Source organism: Ursus arctos, unplaced genomic scaffold, assembly GCF_023065955.2.
Source record: "Ursus arctos isolate Adak ecotype North America unplaced genomic scaffold, UrsArc2.0 scaffold_3, whole genome shotgun sequence".
In the NCBI taxonomy this organism is placed as follows: Eukaryota; Metazoa; Chordata; class Mammalia; order Carnivora; family Ursidae; genus Ursus; species Ursus arctos.
Window position 1 is genome coordinate 63603222 of NW_026622985.1, and position 27950 is coordinate 63631171.

Here is a 27950-nt window from a genome sequence, read left to right on the forward strand (position 1 = left end):
GTATAGTTACAAGTTTAGAGAAAAAATAGATATTGATCTCTTCCTTGAAATTCACCTGCCACAACTGTTTAAAAGCAATGAATCCATATATTCTGAGGAGAGAGAAATCGTAGGTTTTAGAAAAAGAGGGGGGTAAGTTTTAAGATTCTGTTTTTGATTTGAGGATCAGTTAGAGAAAATGTTGGAAGGGTGCTATTACTAATTTATGGAATGTTTGGTAAACTGAAGTATTTGGAGCATGGGAAGAAAACAAGCAGAACTTCAGGTGTATGGGTATTGAGTCTGTTAAAATGAGTTCCTCAGTGGAAAAAAAATGCTAAGTGAGATAGATGATCGGGGGCATGGAAACTCTTCGGTGAGCATTAGAGATAACTGGGAAAAAGAGTGCCCGGCGAGAGAGTTGATCAGTCGGGTCATTACATAAGGGTAAATTCAGCCTCTAAGCATGACTTTAATTCAGCCAATGGACTAAGAATCCAGAGCATGAATTCACGAGCATAGCTCCTCTGAATCAATTTCTTGGTAACTGAAGTTTGGGTGAATCACACCGACCTTCCAGAAGTGCTTTGAGATGTATCTGTGCTTAAATGTAGAATGACAATGTGTCAATATCACCTAAAAGCTAACCAATCCTAATAAAACATAAGTGTATTTGGTGTCTTAATCTCTGTTTTCTTTTTTTTTTTTTCCCCAATGAACCAAGACTTCAGTTCCACTCAAAGGAAGAACTAAAATGACTAACTTACTTTTAAATCCAGTGATTAAAAGTGATATTTCCTTTCTTTTTATAATTCAGCAGCAACACCCATAGATGCTTTCTGGGCAGGTTATCATGATATTTTTTTCTTATTTGAATTTTTCAAAATCAAGGTATTGATTTCATCTTGTAACACTAATATCTTGTTGAAATGAAAAAGGGATTAATCTCATGAAATAGCGTAAGTACTATGATTCAGAAGCCAACCTGATCTAGAGTTCGAGGATAGCACTATAGTGAGAAGAGTTTCTCTAGAAATAACAGTTGCAAGAAAGAAAGAGGGAAGCCCTATTACCAGCTAAATTACTCTCTAAGAATAAGCAAATACAAATAAATAAGTGCTCAGGGAGCTGAATTATATAATACATAATTGAATTATAAATATATATGTATTATATGTATATATAATACATGTGTAAACATATCCATATGTAACATTCAAATAAATAGCCTAATTTATGTTCAGAATTTTGGTAGCGGCCTTGGGGGGTATAAATAAATAAGTACACTACATTTCAGGATTCTTGTCCTCATCAGAGCTGTACAAACAGATTTCTCATTTCCTCTGAAACTGTCTCCTCTGCTTCAGTTCTCTGACTTTTATCCCAATTCTGTTCTGTAGGTAAAAAAAAATTAAGGTTTCTCTAGATCTCTGAGAATTAAAAATACAATCAATATGTAATTATAAGAGATAATATGCTTCCCAGATTCAAATCTAAAAGAATAAACCAAGCTTAAATGTAATATAATCAACGATGTTAACATTGCTAAAGGAAGAATTTACCAACAGAAGCAGGCAAGAGCGTGAAACCAAAGAAAAATGACAAGAGCATCATCTTGGAGAAAAATGGCTTTGAAATTGCCTGGGGATCTGGCCCATGAATCACGTATGCATATATAGACGAGATGGAAGCATCCAGCTTTCCATACTTGCTGTATTGGCCATGGAAATTGTACAATTAGTTATCCTTGTTCTGATTCTTTACACTCAACGCTTGACTGCAATCTGGCTTCCCCTATAGCTTGGCCCCAATGTCAGTATGATAGCTGACATATGTCAGATATGTCTCATATGGAAAAGGCATTCTTCAGCATTCTGGCCCATACTTCGATATTTTGTGAGTTCAGTTATTGAGACAGGTTTCTGAGAATTGAGCAGCTGATAATTGATATTCTCTAATGTGTAAAATGGAAGGTCGTGCTCTGAGCTGTGGGGCTCTCACTAAGTGAATGCCATCACAGGAAGCTCTGTCTGGGGTGCCAGGTGGCTCGGGTTTTTGCCAGTAGTACTTTTTGCTTAGCTCACCTCTCCTATCAAATTACAGAGCCTGACTTTCTGCTTCCCATTCCCCTCTTCATGGTGCATTTTCTTCTGTATAATTTGTCATGTTACCTCTCATATACATAAATACTTTGAATAAATACTTGACTTGTAGTCTATCTACTTATAATAAACCATTCTTCTAGGTTGCTTAAGCATATTTCAAAGTTGATAGAATACAATCCACATTCCTTCTAATTTGGTAATCCCAATCTGTCATTTTTGGCACAAGTTGTATGGGAGAATGTGTGAATGTGTGTATGTGTGTATGTGTGTATGTGTGTATATAAATTGAATTCTGTTGAAATTCCAAAGCGGCATATTAAATAGTAGAGGGAAAATTTGATTTTATTATCTTGTCTTACTGACAGCCATTTTTCATGATCCTATTTTTCCCCACTCGGTGTAATCAGAAACTTATTTTTTATTAAAATGTATTAATGTGCTTCATCAGCATGTCGCTTAAGTCACAGAATGATAGCCTAGACAAGCTAGGCTGGCAATTTAACTATATGATAATATGCTCTTATATCCCATATATGAAAACCAAGATTATGACATTCTGAGTTCATGAGTAGACCAAGTAAGACTGTAGCCTTTTTTTATTTTTTTTAAGATTTTATTTATTTATTTGACAGAGATAGAGACAGCCAGCGAGAGAGGGAACACAAGCAGGGGGAGTGGGAGAGGAAGAAGCAGGCTCATAGCAGAGGAGCCTGATGTGGGGCTCGATCCCATAACGCCGGGATCACGCCCTGAGCTGAAGGCAGACGCTTAACCCGCTGTGCCACCCAGGCGCCCCAAGACTGTAGCCTTTTAATAAAAATATCTATCTCCAAATTTCAGCGGAGCTCAGATGAATTCACATGGTGACTTGGCCCACATCTTTCTTGGTTCGTGTAAAAGGAAAAGTTTAACAAACTCTTTTGGAACTCTTTCCTCCTTTCATGTTTTGCTCTGAATACAGCATCAAGCTTTTAGGGGTATGACTAAAGGGTGACTTTAAAAAGCTTAACAAATAACCAAGGTGTTGAGGGAGTAAATGCAGCTCAACCTGGTGGGTTTTTTTTCCCCCTTTGATTTCCTTTTTTTTTCTTTTCACCATGATTCATGGTGAATCATAGTTGTTTGAAAAACTACAGGATTAACTATTTATGAGTAGCATGATATAAGCTGGAGGTATTTATCATTTTTCTAAGATGGGAACCTTAATGAAACATCCAATTAGCTAAAATTAATTCGACTGGAAGATTCTATGTTAAAATTTTTCCTTGTAGAGTTTTGTCGGGGAAGCTGGTTACTGATTCTTGTTCTCCTGTGTACTATGAGCTACTTAGTAGCTATAAAATAATGTCCGAGTCTGCTTTTAAGGAAAACCTCCTTTCAAAATGGAGGGGTTGAAGAACTTCGAATTGCTCGCATGGGAGGTGACAAATTGCTTTAACCTTTAGCTACTCTGTATTACTTCTGACTCACTAAGGAATCGCAAGCCAAGGCTGAAGAAAGCACTTCATTTTATTCCTGAAAGAAGCAACTATATGTGAAATGCTTTTAAACTTAACAGTTATGAATATTAGCATCGGATGTCAGGCAGTGCCTGGTACATCTGGATTTCCTTTACCATCAAGTGTGACATTTCATGCTAGAACTCAGAGTGTACGTTTCCCTAAAATCAAGTCTGCCCAGGTGTCACTTTCCGGGCTCATTCCAAAAAGAGGCACCTTGAGGAACATTTTGTTCTTTCCCATTTTTATACCTCATGCGACAGCACTCTTGTTGATTAAAGGTAATTTGACAAATGGAATTTAAAAGAGGGTTATTAAAACAGCTAGCAAAAAATGCAGCACCAGAAATTCTGAAAACCTACAGAAATGACTTCTTAAATGTATTCTTTAATAATTTATGTTTGACATTTTGATTCTGAGCGGTTCCTGAGTGAGGAGAGAATTGGAACAGAGACAGCACGTTGTCTAAGATCTTACTTAGCTCGATGCATCTAGGTCGCCATGTTATAATTAAAGTAAATTCTGGGGGTTTCATGGCAATGAGGAACTCTGAGCAGTAGAGACACTTCATGCTAATAGGGATTGCATGGTAATCCTGTTCAAGTGTTGAGGTCAGTTTGATTTAAAGCTGCAAGTTGTTATTTAGTATTGGTCAGGGTTATATTGGTAGCAAGAAGCAGAGACACTTCTCAAGTGTGCTGAACACAAGTAGACTCTCTCCTAAGACCAGGAGTCATAAGAGGTCTGGGTTTTGCTAGGGTGGTGGTTTTAGATTCAAGGTTGCCCGTGAACCTTAGTGGCAGGAGCTTATGCATTTTTCCTTTGTGCTTAACCACTCCTGGGATTGAGCTGCATTTGAAATGTCTGTGTCTTTCTGTCTTCTGGGCCAACCAGCTGTGGGTCAGGAGAATCAATGGCCTGTTGTCCATTAAGCAGGGGCAGTGGGTAGTAAATGATTCCATGAGTATATGGCTGAGGTATTATTCCAGAACACAGTATTATCAATAATGTTACTGGGAACAAGGGGGGAATGAATCTGGAGACAAGGTATTGTGGGGAAGAAGGTGTCACACTGAGGTTTGTTGGTGTTGAACAGGTGACTAGGTATCCAAGGGGGTAAACGTAAAAAGGCATTTGGTTGGTTGAGTCTGAGCTCAGGACAGGGAGCAGGGCTGTAGAACTAGCTTTTGTTGTCCTTAGCACATAAGTAAGAGTTCAAATCATTAGCTCAAAGGAGACTTCCTAAGAAGAGCATATGGTGAGAGAGGCAGTGTGCAGAAAAAGTGAGAAGAGAGTAAAACCATGTGGAACACCGACTTCTAAGGAACGGGCATAGGGAAAGCAAAAATACCCGTGTAGGAGATAGTCATAGAATAGTCAGAGAGGGGGGAGACCTAGGAGAGAAGAATACCATGGAAACCAAAGACATACAATTTTAGAAAGGGTTGGGTCTCTATCATTCTCAAATGGGACAGAAGGGACCAGTAGTATAAGAATAGACAATTGACAGTTTGGGCACTATGAGGATTGTTGGTTGCCATTTCCAGAGCAGTTTTTGCAGAGTGGAGGCAAGTGTGGGGTGGGTAGGAGGTGAAAACCAGCTTTTCGTGGTTGGGAGAAAATGGGAATGGGAAGCAAGGATGTGGAGATAGTTAGAACAGAATATTTTTCAGACATAGCTGAACAGAAAGCAAGCACAGGGTTAGAGGTAGGGACCAAGCAAGGATACGGTTTTAGGATAGAAGAAATCTGGGTATGTTTATTAACCAGGGGCAGGCAACTGGAGGATGCAAGGGAACTGAAGGGTTGAAAAAAAATTATGGTACTAATGAAGCTAAGAGAAGAGTAATGTGGACCAAGATTCCAAGTTATTGTGTTTTTCAGTGTAGGCAGTTTGTTTTGGCAGATGTGAAAAGTGCAAAAACAAAACACGTCCAGAGAGATGGGAAAGGAGACGGGGCAAGGCTCCCCTTCTCCAAGTGAGGCTCCTGGATGTAGGCCAGTAGAGTGGGAGCACTTGACTGCAGCCGCTTTGAGCCCCTTCAGAGAACAAGCTCCCCAACAAGAGGGCTCCTGACAAGGTGGGGGAAGAAAGCAACTCCCCAGAAGGGGCACGGGCTGTGCCCCATCCCTGGCTGCTTCGCTCCTGCCCAGCACACACCTTGACAGTTCCGAGTGAGAGGGTGTTAGGGGACTGAGTTGGATACCAGTAAGTAATTATGAAGTATATATAGGTAAGCTGTATTGTCTAATTAACTTTTAAATCAGTTTATTAGGTCATTGATCTCTGCCCCAAGACTGTGTCTCTGATCTACTATTGTGTTGGCATTTCCTCTCCTTTTCCTTTTTTCTTACCTATAGTGTTTTTCAAACAACAATGCTGTTGGTATAATGATGGCAGGAACAAATTGAAATCCCCAAATAGTTCATTATAAACTATTTTTAAACTACTTTGAACCATTTGGATCTGCCTAATATTTTAGTGGGATTCAAAATACAGTGTCATTGATTGACTTACGTTTTATCTCTCTTTCCTTTAGAGCTTACCCCCAGGAAAAAATACTAATGAGAAAAAAAATTTCCAACATTTCCTCCAGCAAAAAGATTTAACAGAATACTCTCCACCACCCCAAATCCAACCAAGTGATTGAAGTGGCCTAAACAGTAGGAAAACTAAAATTTTTATGATCAGGACCTTTTTGCAACTTAAAAAGTTGTAACCACTTCCTTCTGGTGTTGGAGATTCCAGACTGGCCTTCCCAGTGGAGCTTAATCACACCATGTTAGCAGAGTGTGAGCAGAGATGGGACTCGGGAAGACATAGCATGGGACATTTATACAGAGCAATTTAGGAAATGTAACCATGTGCCATCTGGCCACAAAATAATTTACAGTCTCAACACAAATTCCTGATACTGCACCTTGGATTCCTTGAGACGTGAAGTCAGATAGAACAATTAATTATTTTTTGAAGTGTTTGTCATTAACAGCCTCAGTCAGGTATGCATGTTGTGATCAAAGCTCTAAGGATATCTGTAGACTCGTAGCAGCCAACATCTCTCTTTTTTTGTTCGGGCAGAGAAAAAGAACTCTGTAGCTCAACCCGACATCCTGAATGTTTCACATCTACTTCATTTGGTGCTTCTGAATTGAAAAATTGATGACAAATAATATATGCATTGTTTCCACTGGGAAGCAGTTACAGAGTTCCTCTTTTTTATACACGGACGACTCAGAATTAAAAATTTTTTTTTTAAAGATTTTATTTATTTATTTGACAGAGATAGAGACAGCCATTGAGAGAGGGAACACAAGCAGGGGGAGTGGGAGAGGAAGAAGCAGGCTCATAGCAGAGGAGCCTGATGTGGGGCTCAATCCCATAACGCCGGGATCTCGCCCTGAGCTGAAGGCAGACGCTTAACCGCTGTGCCACCCAGGCGCCCCTCAGAATTAAAATTTTAAACTGGGGAAAGATAAAAACCTCAAGTAGTATTTGAGCGGAGCAAAACTGCCAAGAGAGGAGAAGCAAATAATAAAGCCTTGAAAGTATTCTGCAGTGTTGTGAAGAGAAGGAGGGATTAAAAATAGGTTCTCGTATCAGACAAAGAGATTGGAATCAGGCAGTGAGGTTTGACTCTAGGTTTAGGCACTTGCTAGCTCTGGGACAATGGACAAATGGTACAAGGCTAGAAGCCCCAGTCTACCCATCTGCAAGTGGGTGGCTGTGAGTTTTCAATGAAATGTGAAGCGATAAGCATAGTGCTTGGCCCATGGGAGATGCTTAATCAGTCATTGTAATTAAAACGAGATCCTTAAGGGCTACATGAAATTGAAAGTGGGTCTGCTGAATAGACCGAAAATTGTGTATGTTGGAACCAGGCTGAGAGCTGTGGATGGACTGCAGGGAATGCGGCTGTGCTCTGAGAAGGGGGAAGCTAATCACTGGCAGCGTTAGCGAGGAGCAAGCAGGCTCACCTCTCTTTAACAAGCGGTGCACCTGTTCAGTTTAGCTCAGGGAGTAAGAACAATGGCTACATGGAAAGTTTAAAAAAATACACATATTCCCCAACTGCCTAACTCCCCCCCCCCCAGCTTAAATATCATTGAATGAGGGCTGGGGTAGGGTCCTGCAATCTGTACATTCAATGTGATTCTCAGTGGGTGTGATTCCTTAGTTCACAAACCACTGGGTTAGGGAATGAGGCCTAGAAGGACAAAGCTAGTTTAGAGAATCTGTATGTGGCGATGATTTAAAAACATCTGGGGGGGAGGGTGGTCTTGAAGCTCTCTGAAAATTTGAAATAAAGGCTATAGACCCTTTAAAAAATTTTGTCTGTACCCACTCATGAAAATTTGAATAAGTATTCATTTACCTCTGAAGCTCAGCCACATCGGGCTAAAGAAAACCCACTGTAAGTAATTATTTATGGAAACAGAACTCTTTGTGGCACAGGTAACAACTAGTAAAATAAAAGGATTCTTTCCACTGGATCCTAGTGGGTTGTGACAGCGAGCGATAGCTCTTCATCAAAAACGTGTGTCCTTGCTATTATAGTGTAAATCCGTTGCTGGGAAACAACTTCATTTGTCCCAGCCTCCCTTACATCTAGGTGTGGCCATGAATTAGGAGCAGAGCTGGCATGGGTCACTTGCAGGAAGAGAAGGTCAAGAATGAGACACACCTTCTCCATCCCCTCTTCTTCTCACCTGCCAGCCGGATGAACACCCCTGGGATAACCTTGGAAATCACGTTGAAAATAGGAGAGCAGTAAATTGGACGGAGGTTGGGTCTTCAAACACCACTCACAGGAATGCCGGCAGCTGACCAGGAACACGCATTCTGTTTTTATATGCAGGAGAGAGAAATTTGTGTGTTCAGCGGCGGAGATGTCAGCGTTTCTGGTTCGTAGAGTCGCTAGTGTTATCTTCACTAACCACGGTGAGGCTTTGGAACTACTGTAGAGGGTTTGGCCCTAGACCACTACTTGATGAATAAGTAGCGGGCGTACCGTTTTCTGGCATGGGTCAATAGGGTCAATTTCCCCTCTTGTGGGCAGTGAATTTCATAGATGAAGTAAGCAGTGAATGAAGCCAGTGGTGGAGCGAGGTCAGTTACTTCTTCCTCTGAGTCCTCTCCTCTCGTGTAAGCTGTGCTTTCAGCTCACTGTGTTCCTAATGGCGTGGGTGGGGGAGGTCCCTTTTTGCTTCTGTAATCAGCACACTGTCTATGCTTTAGCTTTGCCATTTGGAAAACGGGCCATTCTCTTTCTTCTTGTTTCCTAGGTATGTTTTAGGGGTTGAAAGAAAGGCTTAATGCCCCTGTGGCAGAGACTTCTAGATGTTCACCAAATTCCTGTTCTCCTTTTCTTCATGAGCAAACAGCAAGGCACGTTTCCCAGCCTCCTATGCGGTTCAGGATAGCTATGTGACTGGGTTCTTTAGCTCATAGAATGTGACTGGAAGTGATACATGCCACATTTTCTCGGTCTTGAAAAATCTTCCAAGTGTGATCTTCCATGCTGTTTTTTCCTTTTTTGGCTGGCTGGAGGGGGGGGAAGATGGCCATGAGAGCCTTGGAGGCTACATATTGAGGATGGCAAAGCCTCTTGTCAGTTTAGGTCCCTGAATGACTGTGAGGAGGACAACCCCACTGATCTGGTCACCTGCCCAGCAAGAAATAAAATCTGTTGAGCTTGAAGCAATATTCATAGTGGCAGCTAGTATTACTCTAACCAATATAACCAGTAACTAAACTTTGGACCATACACTTCTCCTAAAGATTCTTAAAAAATTTATACATAAATAAATATAAAATACCTATATGTATGTATATGTAATGGATATAAATTTTATATATAAGATATTTACACAGATACAATACACATACACTTATGCACAAACACATATGTGAAAGGAAAACATTGATGATATTTTAATTGGAATGCCTGGAATATAATAGTAAGACCAATCAGTATATACTCTAGAGACTTGATGTAGAAGGCAAGATGGTTATTGGGGGAAATCCCTTAACTTATCTTAGATAGGACCCCATTTTTAATGGGAAGTAGGGATGGCTTTGAAGCAGAAGTGGCTTTCATATTTTTCGTTTTTTAGCTGTTTGTTCAAATTAAAATTTAGGGGGATTAACTTTACAATTGCTTCTTTTGAAAGGAGGGTGGAGGGCTGACTTCCATCAGATTAGATTAAGGATGGCTCTGTTGAAGCTTCCCAAAGGACCACTCACAGATATTCTGGAATATCTTCAGTTGCGTGAGCTCTAGAGTTTCTTATGGATATAACATATTCTCATCCTCCTGGAAAAACAAGTTTCTCCATTTTTTGTTTCCAGCTGTGTTTAGTTGACAAATAACACTCCGTTCTGCTTCCACTTTCGTTTTTGATTAATAGTAACCTAACTAGGCTGAACTGGTGGGAATCCACTGATATTTTATCTTCTTTTCCAAGGGACCTGCATTTGAAAACAAGTTCCCAAGGGTCTGACCAAATTGCAATTTAGGAACTGTGTCAACACATTTGTAATTGCTTTTGTAGAAGAATCTTTGGTATCTGCTGTTAATGATAGAAATATTGTTACTATCCCTTTGAGCTTTGAGTTGAATTTTATTCCTACCTCTGAGTATATGCATTTGTACTGTGTGTATGTGTTTAATGATTAATATTTATAGCAATGATCAATGACATCTTTGATTAGGGTCCTCTTTTAGCTCTATGGTGAGATATATCCATTTGTTAGCTTATGGTTTTAAACCTTATTCTAAAATACTATTAAACGAAAATGTTGACTGATTCGATCAGTCAGTGTCCCAGAAAACAGATAGGGTACTTAAACGGAGTAATAAATAAGGGTGGGGTTTTTGGAGCAAGGCAGAGCACAATAAATACCTGGGAGCTAGTAACTGTGGGGTGCTGTCACTAACCATAGGCCAGAAGAGGCAGAAGGAAGGCTTATTACCAGAACCTAGAGACAGAAAGGCAGACAGGTGCCTGAAAGGAGCTGTGGCTGGTGTTTGAGGGGTATTGTTAGCCCACAGCTACCTTGCAGGAAGGGAACAGGGATAAGTCAATTTTGCTCTGCTCCTTCCCTTCCATCAGCAGGAAATTCCCAGTTAACAACCACCAATGGAAGCCAGAGGGCAAAGGAGTCCATTTACAGAATCCATAGGCATCAGCCTCAGGGGCCAAAAGTGTTGAAGAGAAGGATAATAGAGGCTTGATTGGGAAGGACAAACAAAGTATCCAGCCCAGGGGCCATGGGTCTTTGTTATGAAATTTCAGAGTATTTATAAAACTTAGAGTAATTAGTTCTCATGGTTGAAGATCTGATCGTTTATTTAAAGATGCTGTATCGTATGTAAGACCATTCTTAATTATAGAAATATAATAGCTCCAGTTCTTCTTTGTCCAGTATGATAGCAAACAGTCACACGTGGCTACTTAAATTAAGCTTAGTTGAAATTAAATAAAATTATAAATTCAGTTCCTCAGTTCCGCTAGCCACGTTTCAAGTACTAGTTAGCTTCTTCGTAGCTAGGGACTATTGGATTGGATACCACAGATGCAGGATGTTACTACCATCACAGAACGTTTTGTTGGCTAGCATTCCTCTAGTTATTTCATTGTTAAATTGCCCAATTTCACTTTGACTTAAAATGAAAGTAAAATGACTTTGGTGATTATTCATTCATTTTTCCTGACATTCTAGACCACAAAAATGTTATATAAGTATCAGAAATTATAGCATCTTATTGTGAATGAGTTGGAGTCATTTGGGTGCATGCAAAAAAAAAAAAATCAGCTCTGGCCAACTCAATCAAAAACGGAATATATTGGAAGGATCTGGTGGAACCTTAGAAGTGGAGTGGGAAGTGAGGGGAGGCTGAAGAGCCAGGAAAGCAGAAAAACCAGTAATTAAAGACCTCAGGGCTCTGAGACCGTCTCCTTACATGCTGAATGAAACCCCAGCTGCTTCTTTTTTTATTGCTCACAGAAAGGGTCTAGTTGACCACCAGAGGCTTGCGCCTTGACTGCCAGAAAGTGGGCACCTTGATCTATGGGTCCATTAAGGCTGCACACAATGAAGAAAGGGCCATTCTCCAAAGGAAATCTGGTTTGCTAGTACCAAGAAGAGGGGGGAATGGATGGAGGTGCTCCCACCCCCCAAAGCTGTTCAGTATAGTTCATTGTTTGGCTACCTAGCATCCATGTGTATCCTTCCTGTATATATAGCATGCATTCTAAATGGGGGTGATGTTACTCTCAAGGGGGCAAAATTGGTTCTTAGGGGGAAGGGATATTAGATATTTGTGGTAGGCTTTTGGCCCCTCCAAGATGTGCATGTCCTGATCCCCAGAATATGTGACTGTGTTACCTGACCTGGTAAGAAGGGACTTTGCAGATATGATTAAGTTAAGGATTTTGAGATGGGGAGAGGATCCTGCATTATCTGAGTGGGTCTGGTGTAATCACAACGTCCTTCTCAGAGGGAAGCAGGTGGCTCAGAGTCTGTAATGTGATGACACAAGCAAGAGATTGGAGGAAGTTATGCTGCTGGATTTGAAGGTGGAGGAAGGAGCCAGAAGCCAAGGAATGCAGGGAGCCTCTAGAATCTGGAAATGACAAGGAAATAGATTCTTCCCCAGAGCTTTCAGAAAGAACAGAGACCTGCCAACACCTTGATGGTTAACCCAGTAGAACTGATTTTGGACCTTGAGCTCCAGAACTGTAAGAGAAAACAATTGTACTTTATGCTGCTACATTGTAATAGTTTTTGCACGAATAAGAGCCAAATACAATATTTCAATGGTTTGTGGTTCTCCAAAGCTCAACCCTACATCCCAAAATCTTATTTCTTACTCTTTAATTTCTCTATTTAGGGAGAATTTAAATTAAATTTAATCTTTCTCCTTGGGGGTGATACTAATAAAAGGTTGAGAAACACTAATAATAGAGTTTCAAAAATGCTCTTACCTCTTAATGTTATTTACGACCTAAACTGTATTCACTCGTTTCCCTGAGGGAGAAAGCTTGAACTTGTGGCCAGTTCCTGCATTTCATTCGGTGTGTGAGATACATAGGTGGTGTTTCGTTCCTTGCGGTTTCCCTGTGATCCGTCCATCCTGATACTACCCACATTACGGACTAAATGACAAGGTTAATCACCATCACTAAACACCATTCTATGGTATTGGTGGAGGGCACCGGCAAAGAGAAGGGCAATTACTAAAAGAAAAATGACTCAGCAGTGAAGGGAGTATGAGTAAGGGTTAGAGTTTTTAGTTCTTGCACTTAGGATTTCTTCTGCAGTACACATTTATAGCTCCCTTTGCCTGTGGTGGGGGTTGTTTGCCTGGTGATATGTCCCAAATATGCCTTCTTTAAATGTCTGAAACCCTGGCCATTGATTCATCATGGCCATTGATTCTTTCTGTTACCAGCTTTATCAAGGTATAAACAAAAACAGGTATAACCAAAAAAAAACCACCAAAAAAAAAAAAAAAAAAAGGCACCTGCTTGATGTGTGTGAGTTCAGACATATGCATATACACCTTGAAACCATCATCACAATCGAGGTAATAAACATCCATCATGACTTCAAAAGTTACCTTGTGTGTGCCCTTCCTCGCCTTTTTTTTTTTTTTTTAGTGGTAAGGAGGTTTAACGTGAGATCTGCCCTCTTAATAAATTTGTGAGTGCACCATACCTCGGTGTTGACTATAGGCACAGTGTTGTACAGATCTCTAGAACTTATTCATCTTGCATAACTGAAATGCTATGCCTGTTGAACAGTAGTGTCCCCTTTCCTCCTCCCCCATATCCTGGCAACCACCATTCTGTCCTCTGTTTTCAGGAATTTGCCTATTTTAGTTAACTCTTAGAAGTGGAATCACACAGGATTTGTCTTTCTGAAACTGGCTTATTTCATGTAGTATAATATCCTTCAAGTTCATCTGTATTTTTGCAGATGATAGGAATTCCTTATTTTCTTATTTATTTATTTATTTATTTTTAATTTTTTGATTATTATTATTTTTAATAGTAATTTTTTATTATGTTATGTTAGTCACCATACAGTATATCCTTAGTTTTTGATGTAATGTTCCATGATTCATTATTTGCATATAACACCCAGTGCACCATGCAATATGTGCCCTCCTTAATACCCATCACCAGCCTGTCCCAATCCCCCACCCCTCTCCCCTCTGAAGCCTCAGTTTTTTTCCGAGTCCACAGTCTCTCATGGTTCATTCCCCCTTCTGTTTACCCCCCCTTTCTTCTTCCCTTCCTTCTCCTACCTATCTTCCTATTTCTTATGTTCCATAAATGAGTGAAACCATATGATAATTATCTTTCTCTGCTTGACTTATTTCACTTAGCATAATCTCCTCCAGTCCCGTCCATGTTGCTGCAAATGTTGTGTAATCGTTCTTTCTGATGGATGAGTAATATTCCATTGTATATATGGACCACATCTTCTTTATCCAGTCATCTGTTGAAGGACATCTCGGCTCCTTCCACAATTTAGCTATTGTGGACAATGCTGCTATGAACATTGGGGTGTGTATGGCTCTTGTCTTCACTATGTCTGTAACTTTGGGGTAAATACCCAGTAGTGCAATGGCTGGATCATAGGGTAGCTCAATGTTTAACTTTTTAAGGGACCTCCATACTGTTTTCCAAAGTGGCTATACCAACTTGCATTCCCACCAACAGTGTAAGAGGGATCCCCTTTCTCCACATCCTCTCCAACAATTGTTGTTTCCTGCCTTGTCAATTTTTGCCATTCTAACTGGCGTTAGGTGGTATCTCAGTGTGGTTTTGATTTGAATTTCCCTGATGGCTAATGATTTTGAACATTTTTTCATGTGTCTGTTAGCCATTTGTATGTCTTCATTGGAAAAGTGTCTGTTCATATCTTCTGCCCATTTTATGATTTGTTTATTTGTTTCTTGTGTATTGAGTTTGAGAAGTTCTTTGTAGATCTTGGATACCAGTCTTTTATCTGTAGTGTCATTTGCAAATATCTTCTCCCATTCCGTGGGCTGCCTCTTAGTTTTTCTGACTGTTTCCTTGGCTGTGCAGAAGCTTTTTGTCTCGATGAAGTCCCACAAGTTCATTTTATCTTTTGTTTCTCTTGCCTTTGGAGATGTATCATGAAAAAAGTTGCTGTGGCCGATGTCAAAGAGGTTGCAGCCTATGTTCTCTATGATTTTGATGGATTCCTGTGTCACATCAAGGTCTTTCGTCCATTTGGAGTTTATCTTTGTGTATGGTGTGAGAGAGTGGTCAAGTTTCATTCTTTTGCATGTAGCTGTCCAATTTTCCCAGCACCATTTATTGAAGAGACTGTCTTTTTTCCACTGGATGTTTTTTCCTGCTTTGTCAAAGATTAGTTGCCCAAAGAGCCAAGGGTCCGTTTCTGGGTTCTCTATTCTGTTCCATTGGTCTATGTGTCTGTTTTTTTGCCAGTACCATGCTGTCTTTGTGATCACAGGTTTGTAGTATAGCTTGCAATCCTGCAACTTGATGCCTCCAGCTTTGTTTTTCCTTTTCAACAATTCCTTGGCGATTCGGGGCCTTTTCTGGTTCCACACAAATTTAAGGGCTGTTTGTTCCAGTTGTTTGAAAAATGTCATTGGTATTTTGATTGGGATGGCATTGAAAGTGTAGATTGCTCTGGGTAGCATAGACATTTTAACTATGTTTATTCTTCTGATCCATGAGCCTGGAATATTTTTCCATCTTTTTGTGTCTTCTTCAATGCCTTTCAAGAGTGATTTGTAGTTTCTAGAATAAAGATCCTTTACCTCTCTAGTTAAGTTAATTCCGAGATAATGTATGATTTTTGGTGCTATTGTAAATGGAATGGATTCCCTGATTTCTCTTTCTTTTTTTTTTTTTTTTAAATAAGCTTTGTTTTCTTTTTTTTTTTTTTAAAGATTTTATTTATTTATTTAACAGAGAGACAGCCAGCGAGAGAGGGAACACAGCAGGGGGAGTGGGAGAGGAAGAAGCAGGCTCATAGCGGAGGAGCCCGATGTGGGACTCGATCCCGGTACGCCGGGATCACGCCCTGAGCCGAAGGCAGACGCTTTAACGACTGCGCTACCCAGGCGCCCCCCTGATTTCTCTTTCTTCAGTCTCATTGTTCGTGTGTAGAAATGCAACTGATTTCTGAGCATTGATTTTGTATCCTGCCACATTAATGAATTGCTCTATAAGTTCTAGTAATTGGGGGTGGAGTCTTTCGGGTTTTCCATATACAGTATCATGTCATTTGCGAAGAGAGACAGTTTGACTTCTTCTTTGCCGATTTGGATACCTTTTATCCCTTTTTGTTGTCTGATTGCTGTTGCAAGGACTTCTAGCACTATGTTGAATAATAATGGCGAGAGTGGGCATCCTTGCCGTGTTCCTGATCTTAAGGGGAAGGCTTTCAGGTTTTCCCCCTTGGGAATGATATTCGCTGTAGGCTTTTCATAGATGGTTTTTATGATATTGAGGAATGTACCCTCTATCCCTACACTCTGAAGGGTTTTAATCAGGAAAGGATGCTGTATTTTGTCAAATGCTTTTTCTGCATCAGTTGAGAGGTTCATATGGTTCTCGACTCTTGTTGATATGATCTATCGCACTGATCGATTTGCAAATGTTGAACCACCCTTGCATCCCAGGGATGAATCCCACTTGGTCGTGATGGATAATCTTTTTAATGTACTGTTGGATCCTATTAGGTAGGATCTTGTTGAGAATTTTGGCGTCCATATTCATCAGGGATATCGGTCTGTAATTCTCCTTTTAGATGGGGTCTTTGCCTGGTTTGGGGATCAAGGTAATACTGGCCTCATAGAATGAGTTTGGTAGTTTTCCTTCTGTTTCTATTTTTTGAAATAGCTTTAGGAGAATAGGTATTATTTCTTCTTTGAATGTTTGGTAGGATTCCCCAGGGAATCCGTCAGCTCCTGGACTCTTGTTTTTGGGGAGGTTTTTGATCACTGCTTCAATCTCTTCATAATTAATTGGCCTGTTTAAATAATCAATTTCTTCCTGTTTCAGTCTTGGTAGTTTATAGGTTTCCAGGAAGGTATCCATTTCTTCCAGGTTGTTTAATTTATTGGCATAAAGCTGATGATAAAAGTTTCTGATGATCCTTCCTATTTCATTGGTGTTGGTTGTGATCGCTCCCCTTTCATTCATACTTTTTTAATTTGGGTCCTTTCTCTATTCTTTTGAATAAGTCTGGCCAGTGGCTTATCGATCTTATTTATTCTTTCAAAGAACCAGCTTCTAGTTCTGTTGATTTGCTCTACTGTGCTCCTGGTCTCTAATTCATTGATCTCTGCTCTAATCTTGATCAACTGCCTTCTCATGTGTGGGTTATGCCTGTTCTTCTGTTCCAGCTCCAGCTTCTTGAGGTGAGAATATAAAAACTGCATTTTAGATTTTTCTGTTCTTTTGTGTGAGGCTTGGATGGCTATGTATTTTCCCCTTAGGACTGCCTTTGCAGTGTCCCATAGGTTTTGGACCGTTGTGTTTTCATTCTCATTTGTCTCCAAAAATTGTTTAATCCGATTTTTGATTTCCTGATATACCCAATCATTCTTGAGCAGGATGGTTCTTAGTTTCCAAGTGTTTGAGTTTCTTCCAAATATTTCCTTGTGATTGAGTTCCAGTTTCAAAGCACTGTGGTCTGAGAATGCAGGGAATAATCTCAGTCTTTTGGTATCGGTTGAGACCTGTTTTTTTGCCCAGTATATGGTCTATTCTGGTGAAAGTTCCATGTGCATTCGAAAAGAATGAGTATTCTGTTGTTCTGGGGTGTGGTGTTCTGTATATATCTATGAGGTCCATCCGGTCCAGTATGTCATTCAAAGCTCTTGTTTCTTTGTTGATTTTCTGCTTAGGTGATCTGTCTATTGCTAAGAGCGGAGTGTTGAGGTCCCCTACTGTTAACGTATTATTATCTATATGTCTGTTTATTCTGGTTAAGCGTTGGCTTGTGTATCTAGCTGCTCCCCTGTTGGGGGCATAGATATTTATAATTGTCGCATCCACTTGTTGGATACATCCTTTAAGAATAATATAGTGTCCTTCTGTATCTCTGACTACAGTGTTTAGTTTAAAATCTAATCTGTCTGATATGAGAATTGCTACCCCAGCTTTCTTTTGAGGTCCACTGGCATGAAAAATGGTTTTCCATCCCTTCACTTTCAGTCTGGATGTATCTTTAGGTTCAAAATGAGTCTCTTGTAGACAGCAAATGAATGGGTCATGTCTTTTTATCCAATCTGCAACCCTGTGGCGTATTATGGGAGCATTTAGGCCATTCTCATTGAGAGTGATTATTGAGAGAGATGATTTTAATGATGTCATGTTGCCTGTGAAATCTTTGTTTCTATAGATTGTAAATTTCTGTTCTGTATCACTCTTGGGGCCTTTTTACTTTTATAAAAAAACCCCATAGGGGCACCTGGGTGGCTCAGTCGTTAAGCTTCTGCCTTTGGCTCAGGGCGTGATCCCAGAGTCCGGGATTGAGCCCCATATCAGACTCATCCGTTGGGAGCCTGCTTCTTCCTCTCCCAGTCACCCTGCCTGTGTTCCCTCTCTCACTGGCTGTCTCTCTCTCTCTGTCAAATAAATAAATAAATAAATAAATAAATAAATAAAATCTTTAAAAAACAAAAAAAAAGAACCCCCCCCTCTTAATATCTCATGTAGGGCTAGTTTGATCGTTATGATTTCCTTTAGTTTCTGCCGATACTGGAAGGTCCTTATCTCTCCATCAATTCTGAATGACAGCCTTGCTGGATAAAGGATCCTTGGCTGCATGTTCTTCTCAGATAGACTTTGAAAATACCCTGCCAATCCTTCCTGGCCTGCCAGGTCTCTGTAGACAGGTCTGTCGTTATTCTGATATTTTTTCTCTCTATATGTAAGGATTTTCTTCCCCCTGGCCACTTTCAATACTGTATCCTTGGATCTAATATTTGCAAATTGCACTATGACAGGACGTGGTGTAGGTCTGTTGTCATTGACCTTGGGAGGGGTCCTCTGCCTCTTGGATACGAATGCTTGTTTCCTTTGCCATATTAGGGAAGCTCTCAGCTACAATTTGTTCAAATATCTCTGCTAGACCTCTCTCTTTCTCCACCCCCTCGGGGATGCCGATGATTCTGACATTGGAATGTTTCATTGAGTCAGTAATCTCCCATAATCTGCATTCTTGAGATTGGATTTTTTTAAGCCAGGTTTCTGTTTTAAATTTCTCTTCTACCAACCCATTCTCCAATTCACTAATTCGTTCTTCTGCCTCATTTACCCTGGCCGTCAGAGCATCTAGTTTAGACTACATTTGATTCATAACAATTTTGATTTTTGCCAGATTCACTCTCATTTCCGCCCTTAGAGATTCTATATTCTCTTTAATATTTTGTTAATATTTTTTTCCAGCCCACACATCATCTTGACCATTGTTACTCTGACGTCCATTTCTGACAATTTGGTTGTATCCGTATCCATCAATTCTGTGGCCTCTGCCACAGACTCATTATCTTTTCTTTTTGGGGGGATTTCTCCTCCTCGTCCTTCTGATGGGGAGAGGTTGCGGGAATGCCCAGAGCCCAAATTATTGACCGGGACCCAGGCAGTGTGCACTTGTTTTATAGGGACCTGAGGGATGTGGGCTTCTTGATTTTTCAGCCTGCCTTCTGGGGGAGGGGCCTGCTGTACTGATACTCAGGCAATCCTGTTTGGGTAGAGTCGCCCTGTCCCCTGCGAGGGGGGATGGGGATGGGCACAATGTGAACTGGTATTTTCAGGCTTTTGTTCTCTGGCGGCTTTCCCTGGCGGTTTTCTGTGACTCTTCTGAGAGTCAGAGCAACAGTGGCCGTATCCTAGCCTCTGTCTCAGAACAGAGAGATCGCAGTCTGCTCTCCACTGAGCTCTCCTGGCCACTTTAACTCTGTTTCCGTCAGTGCTGCTAAAGACCCCGCAGTGTCCCGGGATGTGTGCCCCACTTCTGCTCTCCCAGTCCTTGCTCCCAGGGCCGGCAAGTCTCTGTCCTTTGTGCTTCTAACACCGCCAGCTGCCCCTAGTTTCCGCATGTGGCCCCGAGCTCCCTGTTTCAGTGTTGTTTTCTGTTTGGTTGCGCACATGCTCCCGAGCTCCCGTATCAGTCCGGTGCCAGTGAGCACTCCGGAGCTCCGGTTTTCAGTCTGGTCGTGCGCGCGTTTCCCGGCTCACGGTCTCAGTCGGCTTTCTAGTGGGTGTGGTCCTCGAGTCTGGCCCACTCCCCAGTGCAGGTGGCTACTGCTTCCTGGTACCTGAGCGCCTCGGCTCCCTCCCCCTTCCGTTTATCTTCCAATATCTGTGCGGGGATTCATGACTCCCCGCTTCGTACCTCAATACTCAGCACTGGAGATTTCATTTGTAGAGATCCAGATGTATCTTCCTGCATCTCAGGCTGGTTCCGTGGGTGTTCAGGATGGTCTGGTAGATCTCCAGCTCGATTCAGGGGACCAGCTGAAAAAGGGGTTCCCTCCTCCTCCGCCATCTTTTTTCCTCTTTTGTTTTTTTTTAATTTAAAGATTTTATTTATTTAGTTGACACATAGAGAGCACAAGCGGGGGAGTGGCAGGCAGAGGGAGAGGGAGAAGCAGGCTTGACTCCCCACTGACCAAGGAGCCTGATGCGGGGCTCAGTCCCAGGACCCTGAGATCATGATCTGAGCTGAAGGCAGATGCTTAACCTACTGAGCTACCCAGGTGCCCCCATTGACTTCTTTTCAACGGTTGAGTAATATTCCATTTAGGTCTATACAGGTATCCCCCACTGTTTGAATGTTTGCTTTACAACATTTTGCTTTTATGAAAGACTTACATTACTACCTACTTCCACCAATGGAAAGAAACCCAAAAGGATTTTCACTTTTAGGAAAAAAGGTGAAAAGAGTGTTCAGTGTTTGTTTTGAAGTGAGCCATCCTGAGCCTCAGGAGTGGCCCCACCAAGTTTCTTCACCAAGAACTACACTCAGCAACTCAGCATCAAGCTGCCATAGCTCTGAACAGTGTCTGTGAGCATCTATGCTTTATCTCGATTTATTTTTTGTATCCATTAGCAAAATATGTCCTCAAGTATCAGAAAAGCCTAGGAGAAGTTATTTTGGGGGTTGGGAAATGCTAAAATTTTTCTCATATGAATTAATGGTAATTGCTTCCTTGATTTATGAAAGGTTTCATAGGAATGTTCCACTTATAATGAGGGAAACCTGTGGCACATTTTTTTTATCCATTCATCTGTCAATGAACATTTGATTTTTTTCCATATCCTGGTTATTGTGCGTAATACTGCAGTGAGCGTGGGGGTGAAGATATCTCTTCAAGATCTTGGTTTCAGTGTACCCAGAAGTGGGATTGCTGGATCACATGGTGGTTCTGTTTTTCTATTTTTGAGAAACCATCCATACTGTTTTCCATAACAACTGCACCACGTTACATTCCCACCAATAGTGAAAAGAGTTTCAATTTCTCCACATCCTTGACAGTACTTATCTTTTTGTTGTTGATAATAGCCATCCTAATAGATGTGAGGTGATATTGTGGTTTTCACTTGCATTTCCCCAATCCTCAGTGATGGTGAGCACCTTGTCTATATCTGGTAGCCATTTATATGCTTTCCTGGGAGAAATGTTTATCCAAGTCCATTGCCCACTTTAAAAATCAAGTTATTAATTTTTATCACTAAGCAGTATTGCAAAAGAATGTGTTCCAGGGAAGTACCTGGGTTCCAGCCATTCTCCCTGAACCCATTTTATAGTAGTAACTACTTTAGGATCTTGGTTGAGATGTTTTGCCTATTTTCCCAATGGCATGAGGATCCCAGCTTGTCAAGAGCTTTGTTTCAGTGCATTGTTCTTGGTGCTCTGTGGTAGAAAGTCTTCCCTTGTATAGGAATTTGCATCTTTGTGTGGTAAAAACCTCTATACAACTCCAGTATTTGGGGCTAGGAGACAAAACACTTGGTGGTGGATCGTTATATGTGACTGGGAGGAAGCTAAACTGACTTTTAGAAGGCAGTGACATTTTTTAAGCACAGGAGTGATATGATCAACTTTGTATTTAGAAAATAGGGCTGCATTTAATTTATTGTCTGAATTATTCCTTAATTAGTTGATGATCAATACAACTCAAAATAAGATTTGCAGTAATTTTCCCGGTTCCCTGGGGCTGCTACCAACCTGAACCACCATAAATTAAAATTTCCTCTTGAGAATTTTTTCAGATCACATAGATAGTGTGAACTCAGATTGCAAATGTGGTGTAAGGATGGCTTATGGTTAGGAATTACTAGGGTAAATATGTGTATTTTTTCCCTTTAAGAGAGCTTGGTTGACATAGGTGAGTTTCTTTTCTGTTCCATTGTATGCAGTGGGGTTTATGTCTCACTTATCCTTACACAACTGGGGTGGCAGGAACCACTTATTAGATTAGTCAGCCTTTAGGAGTCCTGGGCTTTATCTCACATCCCCTACCTCGTAAGTAGGTGTCAAAATGGAAGCTCAAGGTCTTGCAACTTCAATAAAAATCTTCAAGTCAAAATTAGGCCTTGGTGTTCTTTTATCTCCTAGAGTTTCCAGGTTACTTTATTTTTGAGGCTTGATATACCTTTATTACTTTTGTGTTAGTTCAGTGATACATTTAAAAAAATATAGTTAAAAAATTTTACCTGATATTTTATTTTATTGTAAAGGTTGTTTGGGATATCTGTCACACTGTCAAATGGAGACGTCCTTACGCCTTTATTTCAAAGGTAAGGAAACACAGACTCAAAGTTACCATGACTTGCCTAAGATCACACAGCCCTTTGACAACCAGATATCCTCTGTGGGAAACTAAGTGTAAGACAAGGCCAAAGTCAGCTTTTCTGACAACTCCTGGTACCTTGCCTTTACCTCTGTTCTTAAAAGAGATCAATGTTTGAATCAAATGTAATTTGACTATATGAAATAGAACCTATTAAAAATATGCCATGACAGAAGACGGATTTGGTAGATCTTACAGAACTCAAAGGTGGATATGCAGTCTGACCTTGGGAAGGGTTGGCACTGGATGTGAAAAATCATACAAGTGCAAGGCAGTTACTCTCCCCGGCTCTCCTGTCCTCAGGGTCTCCAGCTCTCCAGTTCTCTTGTGTCTCTTTTCTTTTCTTTTCTTTTCTTTTCTTTTCTTTTTCTTTTTCTTTTTCTTTTCTCCCTCCCTCCCTCCTTCCCTCCCTCCCTCCCTCTCTTTTTCTTTCTTTCTCTTTCTTTCTTTCTTTCTTTCTTTCTTTCTTTCTTTCTTTCTTTCTTTCTTTCTTTCTCTTTCTTTCTTTCTTTCTTTCTTTCTTTCTTTCTTTCTTTCTTTCTTAACTGACTCTCTTTATATCATTTTGAATTAGGTGAAAAAATGACCATTCCAGTATTTTAAAATTTATCTCCTAGCTAAAATATTCAACAGGGACTGACTGGGGTCTCTTAGTTCAAACTCCAATAAAATGATCATTGTGAGACATGTAATTGGCTTGGCTTAGGCTTTTTCTTCCCGTCAGCTTTGGCCAGAGTGACACCTTGGGATACGACAGCAGACTTTATGAAAATATATATCTATATAGATATATATCTATATCTATGGTGTATGTGTGGTATATATGGTATATATATGTGGTATACATATATATATATAACATATAATACTTATATAATATAAATATAATTATATAATATATGTTATATGTATCTCTCTCTCTCTCTCTTTATATATATATATATCTTAACTAGACCATGAATTACGGTGGAATATTGGGGCACACCAACAACTTGGGCACTTAAAATAATGCGATGGCTTCTTGTACCTTTCGTTAATCAAAAGTAAGACAAAAAAATCTTTGCCTTTGTATTAACCTTTGCTCATGTAATATGCTTGGAAGAATGACATTTATTCCTTTTCAAGGTCATTTTGAAAGAGCCACTAAATGTGATTTAATGCGTTGTTCCAAGCAGTGAATGCCAAATATAAGTTGCAAAAAAAAACAAAAACAAAAACAAAAAAAACCTTTTTGAGCCTGACTCCTGTAGAGGGTAGTCACCAGAAAGAATGCAGCCTATAGGTAGATTTAATGAATGGAATGATCCATCATGAACAGGACAAGACCTACTTGGAATTGCTACTGATTATAAGCCTGTTACAGATGTTCTATTCAACTAAGAGTCTATAGATCTGTTCTTTCCTTGGTTTATTTCTTGCGATCATCATATCTGAAATTCAGGTCCTTTTGAATCCTGGGTAGAGGAAAAGGAGATAAATGCAGTTGTATGTGTGTGTGTGTGTATGTGTGTGTGTGTGTGTGTGTGTGTGTAGGAGGGGTAGTTATTTTGCACAATCAAGGGAAATATCTTCTAAGGATTAGAGAACTACATTTACAGGAGGTGATTTGAGCTTATATTTTTTACATTTTTTTAAACACTGATTTTTTTTATTTTTTAAAGATTTTATTTATTTAAGAGAGAGAGAGAGAGAACACACGATTGGGGGGAGGGGCGGAGGGAGAATGAGAGAGAGAATCCCAAACAGACTGTGCTTAGCACACAGCCTGATGCAGGGCTCAGTTTCACAACCCTGAGATCATGACCTGACCCGAAATTGAGACTCGGATGCTTAATGGACTGAGCCACCCAGGTACCTCTTAAACATTATTATTATTATTATTATTATTTTAAGATTTTACTTATTTGTTTGGCAGAACGAGAGAGAGCACAAGCAGGGGGAGTGGCAGGCAGAGGGAAAGGGAGAAGCAGTCTCCCCGAGGAGCAGGGAGCCTGATGCAGGGCTTAATCCCAGGACCCCAGAATCATGACCTGAGCCGAAGGCAGATGCCCAACCGACTAAGCCACTCAGGTGCCCCAAACATTGATTTTTTAAAGAACACAAAAATAATTGCCTATTTGGAAGCTCTTTAGAGATCCAGAATGATTCCTAGAGAAGCGCTATGGGAGTTATTGAAAATCTAAGGGCAATAATAAATCTAAACATGGTTTCAGAAGGGAGAAGAAAAATTAGGATGAATCATTCTCTTTTCTGTCTTCAAAGGGAATGGTAAGACCAGCGTAGGGGATCAGAAAAGAAGTAAATGGAACAATGTAAATATATTGCAGTTTTTGTTGAGAAGATATTCTGTCTACCCCTTTAATAATGCCCGGGCTGCCAGTACTTACAGTTTTGTATTTGTTGAGCAGCTCAGTTGTGGATTCTCTAGCCCTTGCACTACATTGTGATAACCATCAAAATACACAGTAAACTTATTTGAATTGAGCTACGGATGAGGTTCTTCCCTATAACCTTTTTTGGTTGTTCTGTGATATTATGTAATATGACTCCACTAAAATAAGCTCACGATAATTTTCATCCTGAGAGACTTATTTTGCTTTTTCCCCCAAATATAGTTTTAGGAGATAATTAATGAGTATCTTTTTGAGCATTTATAAGCTCTCTTTTTTTAAAGATTTTATTTATTTATTCATGAGAGATAGATGTAGGGGGGGGAGATAGAGAGAGAGGGAGAAGCAGGCTTCCCACCAAACAGGAAGTCCAACGCAGGGCTCGATCCCAGGACCCTGAGATCATGACCTGAGCCGAAGGCAGATGCTTAACTGTCTGAGCCACCCAGGTGCCCTGAGAATTTACAAACTCTTACAAAGAAATGCGATATCGTGATGAGCACCAGGTGATAAATAGAATTGTTAAATCACTATTTTGTATGCCTAAAACAAACATAACACTGTATTTTTTTTAATTAGTTTCAGAGGTAGAATTTAGTGATTCATCAGTTGCATATAACACCCATTACAGCAAGTGCTGTCCTTAATGCCCATCACTCAATTATCCCATCCCCTCCCTGCTCCACCCCCATCCAGCAACCCTCAGTTTGTTTCCTAGAGTTCAGTATCTCTTATGGTTTGTCTCCCTCTCAATGTTCATCTTATTTTATTTTTCCTTCCCTTCCCCTGTGCTCATCTGTTTTTTTAAATTCCACATATGAAGGAAGTCATAGATTATTTATTTTTCTCTTACTACTGACTTATTTCACTTAGCATAATACCCTCTAGTTTCATCCATGTCTTGCAAATGACAAGATTTCATTCTTTTTGGTGGCTGAGTAATATTCCATTCTATGTGTTTAGAATGGAATATATATATGCATACATATATATACATACACATACCACATATTCTTTATCCATTCATCTGTTGATGGACATCTGGGCTCTTTCCATAGTTTGGCTATTGTGGATATTGCTGCTATAAACATTGGGATGCATGTGCCCCTTTGAATCATTATGTTTGTATTCTTTGAATAAATACCTAGTAGTGCAATTGCTGGATTGTAGGGTAGCTCAATTTTTAACTCTTTGAGGAACCTCCATACTGTTTTCCAGAGTGGCTGCACCAGTTTGCATTCCCACTAATAGTGTAAGAGGCTTCCCCTTTCTCCGCATCCTTGCCAACATCTGTTGTTTCCTAAGTTATTAATTTTAGCCATTCTGACCAGTGTGAGGTAGGATCTCATTGTGGTTTTGATGTGTATTTCCCTGATACTGAGTGATGTTGAGTATTTTTTCATGTAATAACACTGTATGTTAACTAACTGGAATTGAATAAAAACTTAAAAAAAAGTGATAGAAATGTACTAAGTTTCTAAGAAGTCAGGGACTGTAGTAGTGTAGTAGGGACTGTAGTGTCATTAACACAGACACCATTCTTGACTAATACAGGGTCTGTTACAGTGTATAGACCCAATTATTATTTGTTGGATGAGTGGACGAGGTACACGTTCTATTGGTTCCAAAGAGAGTAAATGGCATGATACACTGTCTTGGGCTTTTCATTTTATTTTGCAGGGTATAACCAGGTGAATAAAATAAAAATAAATGTGATATCAAATTGATTTGTAATTCAGGCTTGGAAATCTAGGAGTTTCTGGATCATAAAATGATGGTTAAGGTTGAATCTACATAATCTACATTAACTGCTAGTTTGTCCCTGAAAACTTGTCTGGGGCTCACTGACATTAAAGAGAGCAAGAATTATGAACTGCAGCCTTCCTGGACACATAATTTATCTCTTTCTGTATAGCATTTACCTTGAATAGTGATGAGTATATTAAAAATGTCGTAAATAATAAGTCATATAAGGCTGTCCTATTTTGGAGTCTTAATATTAAAAAACTTAGGGGAGAAGGGATGCAATAATGGAGTGAATTGGGCTATGAAGTAACATTTTTTAGTAAACTTAAAATAAAATTTTAATAAAGATGGAGACCTCTCCATATTTTCTCATATAATTAGAACTGGAGAAAATGTTAACTGACAGTTTGTGCTGTTTTACTCTTGATAATCTGCTAAGCTGAATCTCTAAAGTATGGGGATAATGTCCTTTTTGAATTCCTTAGGTCTAACATAAAGTCTGGCCTCTCCCTTGAAAGGGAAGTGTAACTAATAATAGTAAATTCTCTGTTAATTAGATAACCCCACCGTATTTGGCTGAGAAGTCACCCATTAAGACCTTTGTGAACCGTTTGTGGGTGAAAGTACTTTACTTTTTCAGAAATTCACCTCAGACTTCTTCCTTTTTATTAATAAGATGTTACAGTACAATGTTGCTTTAAAAAATGTTTGGGCCATTTGAATGGTAAGAATGTCACCAAAAATATTATATAAAAATTCCATTTTCCACAGGGCAAAAGGACATAGTGCTAAAGACAGAAGCTTAAATTTCAGTTTTGAATTGAATGTGTCTTGAAACATGAGGCAATATATCCTTGGTTGACTAACGCAATGTGTAAGATGAAATACCTTTTATAGAATCCATCTTGAAAAGTATAAGCCAACGACAGGCAATCAGTTGTTTTTCAAGATGAGATAAGGGCATAGTTAAAAGCCTTAATGTTGATGAGAAATGGGCTTGCTGGTGCTTAGGGGACTGAACGCATTGTTTGTAGGAAACAAGTTTTAAGTTCTTAGGAAAATTGTAAGTGTGGTACGATGTCACTGAAACAACATTTTAGGGAATGTTAAATCTTTGGTTAGAGCAATAGGCTCAATGATCACTTTCCTGGGCTCATCTTTGCCTGTCTCTCCAGATTAAGTGGTACTGTTTTGTACGTACTCACTGCTCTCTCCTACTTTTATGCTTTAACTCCTATATGTGCCGCTGAGCTCTCTGTATCCAGCTTTGACCTTTCCCCTAACCGTGACAATCATATATACACATTTCTGGTAGATATCTTCATTTGGGTATCATACATGACCTGAAATTAA